The following is a 6,994-nucleotide window of genomic DNA, read 5'->3' on the forward strand; positions in this document are numbered from 1 at the left end:
CCGAATTTAAAGAAACTGCTGTGTACTAGATAAAGTTCTTATATGTAATAAAGGCTCGGGATTACAGAGGAAAGAATTCTTTTAAAAGAGATAATATTACCTCCCTATCTTCAGAATCTCCTCCTTCCACAGCCAGTACAGTAGCTCCATTATGAACTGTAGGTTCTTAAAAAGAAAAACAGCAATAGTTAGCTTCATCTTTCCCACCACTTCCTTCCTTCACGGAATTACAATTTAATTACCAATACTTCAATTGATTTATTCCTGAATGATACATTTCTCAAAAAGCATACTCTAGCTGTTTCCACTAGAGAACGTTTAGTACAACCTTCTCAATTAATCAACCGTAATCCATTACTGTTGAAAGCACGTTTTCTTCATATTTTCAAAAGAGTGGGGAACCCCACACCTATTTTATTTAAAAGAATTAGTTTTAATACTTTGAATTAATATTAATACACATGAAATATGAATGAATAATAAATTTTGGTGGACAACAGATAAAAAACTCAACCAATTTGTTTACATGTTTAGATTTTTTCCTATGTTTATCCTTAGGAAGAAAAAAACCCCCAATCTTCCTGTCTTTGAAATTCAACTTTACACGTGGTTCAAAACAAAAAGACTGAGCTTAAAGGCAAACAAAGAGAAATCAGGTTGCTCACTGCTTAATATTTTCTTTCTATCTGTGCTGTATATTTTCTAACTTGCTGTAATGCTTGAGCTCTTGGTCAGACGTGAAACCTCTTCTCCATATGACTCAGTGATAGGGAACATAACTAGTTTAAAACAATTACGCCTTGCTTCCCAGTACATTAGAAATCACCTTAACGCCTCTGAAAGTATTCACAGAGAAGCATTCGGTCTACTGCAGGCTGTACTAACTAGAGTTGGCTTCCATAAAATTACTTTTTTTGGCCATACAACCATCTTTTTTACTTAACAAAATGTTCTCTATCACTACACCCAGTTCCTTGCTCTCCTCACTAGACAACATGAATATTCTGCAAAGTAATTTCTTCTCATAGCTTTTCTCATCTCACCTTATTTTGATGAGAAATGACAAGTTTTACACACACCTGGGCACTCCGTCACTAAGAGAGTTTGGTGCCTATGACTGAAGCTGATACTCCCACTAAATTTATTCTTAAAAGAACTGGGTAATGAAAATAATCAAAAACTGTAATTTGGTATAAATAGATTATTTCCTTTAAGTAACAATTCTGTTTCTATAAAATATCATAACCTTAGTCTTGATTTTTATGAAAAGCACTGAGTTTATAAATTTCACTTCCCAACAATATCATTAAAAATAAATTATTCACTGGATTTCCATGAATCAAAAATTTTCTATTTATGGAACCTTTGTTTAATGCATTAATAAAATTTTAATAATCAAAGGCCTCAAGTGACAATCTCTACATTCTGTACTTAGTCCCTATTACCAACATAAATACTTTGGTAAAACCAACACGGACGTTGCTTTGGGTTTACTCCACACACAGCACATCATGTGCACACACTCACTTGTGGAGGAGCCTGGGGAGGTGCAAGGACAAATTTCAGCCAACATCTGGAGGAACCCCAGAGTCCAGAAGTGAACTTAGCTGAAAACATCCAAATATATTATAGAAGCATCATACTTATCACCTACACAGAAAATGGAAATTATTCTGTTTAAGGAAAACACAGAAGACTAGTTAAATACTTTGGGGATACTAGATATGAATATCTAATCTAATTTTCTCCAAGGTATCACTCCATATTACTGCAAATAAACAAATAAAGGCTGTATCAAGGTGTGGAATATCATTAGCCTGAGAAAAGGCTAGAAAAATGGATTATATAAATGACAACTGCAGGAGAAAATTATATTCCCTTCTCCCGAACAAATGTTAAGTGCATCCTTACTAATAAAGACTTAAACTCAAACTACATTAGAATATACTGGTTTTCAATTCTGAAGCTTCTAAGTTAATTTGCCAAGCTGAACTGGTACTTAGGTATGTTCTAGCTATAAAAATACTGCAGATTTATGCAGAAATAAGTCACGAGTATCACACTTTACAGCAATGCTGTGAAAGCAAATCAGAGTCATTATTGGATGAGAAAAAAAATAATTCCAAGATTTTATATCTTCTTGGAGTTGCATCAGCTGCTAGTCTATTAAGAACAATTATTCTCTATAAAACGGCTAACAATTATACTAAAAAGATGTTAAAAATACAGAAGCCAACACAATGTAGAAATTGAAGGAAATATACAAAGATACTGAGGTACCAGTAAACAAAACAGGCTGTGCTATCTCAGAGTTAAAGCATTATTCCAAAATATGATAGTGTTTTCATACTCTATTTTAAAGAACATGTTTAATTCACTCAGGAGCATATGATTTCACTTAATTGCACATTATCAACTGGAGAACACAAATTTTTCCTAGGATTTCTATAATGCAAAAATATATTCACAATTATTTGGCTTTATTCATTAAAACAGATGATAGGTAATTAGCTCATATTCCCTATTTCATTTCTTTGAACACAGCACATCAAATGTGAAAATACTACATGGATGACAGCAGAGGATGCTGATCTTTGCTGCTAGAAAAAGAGGTTGATGGGGGAGCTGGGGGATAAGTGAAACAATTATCTCAAAATTAATGCTCGTGTTTTAGTTTCACCAAACAAATCTAAATAAGTCTTTCTTTGATTTTGGTCTGCCATGTAATTCTAGCCAGCTAATTATCCTTGGACTCACAAATGAGCTGTGACTCCACACCTGGCTTGTCCGATCATACGCCTATGGCCTCCTCCACTTTCATTTCCTCTTGCTACAATAAGTTTCAATATTAAAGAAAAACATTCACACATCTTACATACACACTGATGGACAGCCAGCTTCCAGGAAATCGTGAGCTACAAAGAGAGGGGGGAAATCTTAACGCAATACTTATGTTAAAGGGTATTAGGTGCTGGGTAAGCCAACGGTAATATAATCAACCACATCCGTCTTGCTATTGTTTTTGCATTCAGAGATTTGAAGGACAGGACAGTAATATTATTTTAGTGCTCGCCCAGGTTATGATTCAGATCCCTATACTAATAAGAGGCTAAATGCACGGTCTTTCCTTGCTCATCAATTCAAATTGGCAGAATAATATTTTGGAAGAAATAAAACAGTTTCCTTCTATTTCTGGAAATAAAAAACAAGGCACTCCATAAACAAGGTAGCTAGGTACTTGATGATATGAAAAAAGAAATTGTTTTAGATCATTAAAACATTCCAGGAGACTGCTTTCCAAAAAATGAAGTGGCATAAATTTCTCATATATTTTCCTTTTTATTGTGTCCCTGTTTCTGCACATTAAGCATGCTTTCCTCTTTAGATTTACTCTGAACGCTACTAAACGTTTGCTTAATAACATGCTGCCCTACTTCTGCTTTTCTTTCTAAATTAGTCACCATTATTCCACAAAGATAGAGCACAAAGAAAGCCGACAAAGGCACTGCCAAAAAGCCACAAGTAGTATTAGTACATGCCAGAACGCTTAACATTAAACTATCATTTCTCTCTAAAAGTCCTGTTGCCAAAGTGCTCACAAAATCTGGAAGCTCAAAGACACGTTTCGAGTGTAATTAAATTCTCCAAAAGCAAAACTGTACAAAAATATGCCGCCCTTCTTATGTCACCATTTTATAGACAACATTTTCTCAGGATCTTAATTAAGATAACGATGCACACCTGTGTCAACATTCTCTGGCAAGACAGCCTTATCAATCATAATCCTTTAAGTACACGCCAAAACAGCAAAGCGATATGACAGGAACAATCTGTTGCCTTTCCTAGGGTGGTGGTGTGTCTCTCCCACAAGGAGGATGAGATCTGTAAAATACAGCAGCCCTACTTTTATGAGTCTTTAAAGTTTTAACTGTAAACAGTTATTACACTAAATAAACAGGAATAACCTCTTTTGCACTTGATTTAAACAATGACAACTGCACAGCCAAAACTCCAAGGGCAAGCTCTCAGCCATGTCTTGGCAATACAATTGTGGATCTTATTTGAAAGCTTTAAATTTTAAGAGTTGTGCATGATTGGATCGTTGCAGACATGAGAAACCAATAAACCCTTAGCAAGTTTAAAAAAAAATCAGAATTGTTTGAAGTCCTACGTTAAAAACAACCAGGGCATACCTATCCCTAGTCTAAGTTAAAATGTTCAGAAAGATACAAATGCAATACTAAGCCAAAAAAAAAAAAAAAAAAAACAGTCCTTTTGGTAACCTGGCATACGAGAGAAGAGAGCTCCCACCTCTGCTGGGGAGAAGGCTTCAGTGATCAGAGCCCAGGGAACTTCTGCTAACAAGTAAGCAGGTTCCCAAACGGGAAAGCTGATGGACAAACTGGGAAGAAGAGGCGGAGAGGGGAAGATATCGTCACCACTACCAAAATAAAAAGTTAAAACCTCGTGCTGAGCAGCAAAAACGTGAAAGCTTTTACATGAAAACGGAGAAAACCCGCCAGATGCTATCTGAATCCCGTCTGCCTGCTAATGATCAGTTCTTCCCTTTCACGTATTAACACAAGTCTATCTCAGACGCCGGCGGCCGGGGCCAGCCGAGCAGCAGAGCCATCAATGTGCAAATAAAGCAGAAAATAGAGACATCCTTAAGAAATGAGTCTTAAATTTGACGTAGAGCGGAGGTGACAACCACAGCAACACAACCATAAATTCTCAATGCTTCAGTATCTTTCAGGATTCTCTCCAGTCCTCCCCGACACCAAAAAGAAGACAGTAAAAAGGAAGGGGTGGGGGAGAGGGGAGGGGGGCAGAGCCCAGCGGCCCAGAGTGGCAGGATGATGTAATGAGGATGTCTGTGTGACAGACTCGGATTCTCGGTGGCACAAACCTCCATGGCTCCATTTCAGAAACCAGCATCCTGGACGAGAGCCGAGAGGGTGAAGCCGCCGCGCGTGGATGGAAAGGACACGCCCACGCGCGCCCGCCCGGGGACCGCGACAGCAGGAGAGGCCCGCCCTGCACGCCCGCGGGCCGTGCCCACGGGGCGCCCGGCTGCGTCCATCGGGGCCACGCGGGGACGCGGATGCGCCGGCACGGGGGACGCGGGCTCACCTCTCCTCCGCCGCGCGGGCCGCGGGCCGCGGACGCTCCCTCGTGGCTGGCGCGAGCTCCCGGCGGGCGGCGCGCGCGGGCCGCTACCGACCGTTACCGCGAGGGGCTGCGCCGGCGGCGGCGGCGGCGGCGGCGGGCGGAGCCGAGGGCGGGCGCTGCGGGCGGAGGGGCCGCGAGAGGCGGGAGGAAGGAGCAGGGAGGACACGCTTGGGGCGCTGCCCGCGCCCGCCGGGCCTGGGCCGAGCCGGGAGACAGCAGCCACCGGCCGGCGGCGCGCTCCCTCCCGCTCGGGCCGTCCGGGCCGCGCGGCCTCGCCCACTCGGCCGACTGGCAGCCGCCTGCGCCCGGCCGTGCCCGCCGCAGCCACCACGGGCTTCCCGTCTCCATGACAATAGCGCGCCGACGCCCCGCCCCGCCCCTCGGCGCTACCACTCGGAGGGAAGGGGACTTACGTCGCCGGAGGGCGGGGCCAATCGAGGCCAGCGTCCAATTAGAGGTGGAGGTAGGGAGGGATGGGGCGGGGCGGACCAGGAGCTTCGCGGAGAAAGTCCGCTTGAGGGGCGGAGCCTGGAGGAGTGACGGCGGGGAGGAGTCAGCGCGCGTGCGTGAAGTCGCGCTGCCCAGCGAGTGCGAGGGTGCGGGGTGGGTAAGGGTGCGGGGTCTGGGGCTCGGGAAATAAAGCGTATCTCATCTGCGGAGCCATTGCGAGAAACTTTGTGTAGAGTCATGCTTGAGCGTGCGCGGGACCCCACCATGAAAGGCCACAATGTCCCTGATATACTGAGCTCCAGCGGAGTGCCCAACACTGTGCCAACCCCTGTCCTGGTTCACCAGCGCCCCTGTCTGTCCCGGAGTTCGAGTGCGTCTGTGGCTTCTGTGGCGGGTGGCGGCGCGAGGAGGAGAGGCGCGCAGAGGGTCTGTTTTGCATTCTAACTGCGTGGCCGTCGTGGGCAAGCGCTCTGCCTGTGACTCAGTTGTGTGTGTTTGCCTTGCCAGCGCCTCGCTGAACAAACAGTGGTTGGGTTGGGCACTGCTCGGCGAAGTGTTTGCAGTGGAGCGTGGGCGGGTGCGAGAGTGCGAAGGGGAAGGGGGCCCGCTCCCTCCACCGCCACCACAGCCTGGCCGGGCCAGCTACGGAGGGAAAGCCCTGAAAAACAGACAGCGAGGCACGGCGGGGCGGGAGCGGGTGTAGTGGGGTCCGGAGACCTACTCCAGTGTAGCTGCTTCGTTGTCTGGCAGCTCCTGCCACTACTTCTCCTCTAAAAAAAAATAGGTTACCCCTGTACTCCCAGGCCCCCCGGTGTCTTCTCCCTCGCCATCTGGCAGGGAGTTGGTGGAAAGGAGGCTGGGCCGCGACGTGCAAACGTCCAAGGCCTTGTCACTCGCCCACCTGCTGCTGCTGGCTGCCCAGGACTGTCATCCTGGACTCCCTACGCTCTGGACGCGGGCATCCATCCGGCTCTCCCAGGGACTTTCATTCCGGGTCTCTAACTCGCTCTCGGGCCCCCTGGCTTGTGGGGAGAAGCCAGGGCGGGTGGACGGCGATCCGTCTTGGAGCTCAGCCTCCTGGCGAACAAGAAATCCGCTAACTCCGTGATTTACTGTGGCGAGGAGAGAGCAGCGCGTCCGCTGGCGCGCAGTCCGCGGCCTCGGTCCCTTTGTGCTTCGGAGCGGCCCGACCCGCGACCAGGGCCCGCCGTGCGTCGGAAGTGCCGCTCCACCCCAAATGAGCAGGGGAGGAAAGTTGGAAGAGATCGGGGCGCCTGGGATGTGATTGTCATCCTGGGGCCGGCGCTCGAGAGTCTGAGAGAGAGAGAGAGAAAGAGAGAGCGAGAGAGACGGGGAGGGGAGGGGAGAGGAG

At 46.3% G+C, this 6,994-nt stretch overlaps 1 long non-coding RNA gene across 6 annotated transcripts in view; it reads right to left on the bottom strand.

Annotated features, from left to right (window-relative positions):
* Positions 1-5,635, bottom strand: part of LOC139042350 (uncharacterized) — a 58,926-nt gene extending 53,291 nt beyond the window's left edge. The window contains exons 1-4 of one of the 6 annotated variants that reach the window (XR_011499001.1): positions 5,134-5,635; positions 3,742-3,882; positions 1,528-1,607; positions 101-165 (exon numbers count right to left, since the gene is read on the bottom strand). This is a non-coding gene — a long non-coding RNA (uncharacterized lncRNA). The other 5 variants (XR_011499002.1, XR_011499003.1, XR_011499005.1 and 2 more) reach the window with 5 other exon arrangements.
* Between the last annotated feature and the right edge of the window lie 1,359 nt (positions 5,636-6,994).

The sequence above is a fragment of the Equus asinus genome, chromosome 28 (assembly GCF_041296235.1).
Source record: "Equus asinus isolate D_3611 breed Donkey chromosome 28, EquAss-T2T_v2, whole genome shotgun sequence".
Taxonomy (NCBI): Eukaryota; Metazoa; Chordata; class Mammalia; order Perissodactyla; family Equidae; genus Equus; species Equus asinus.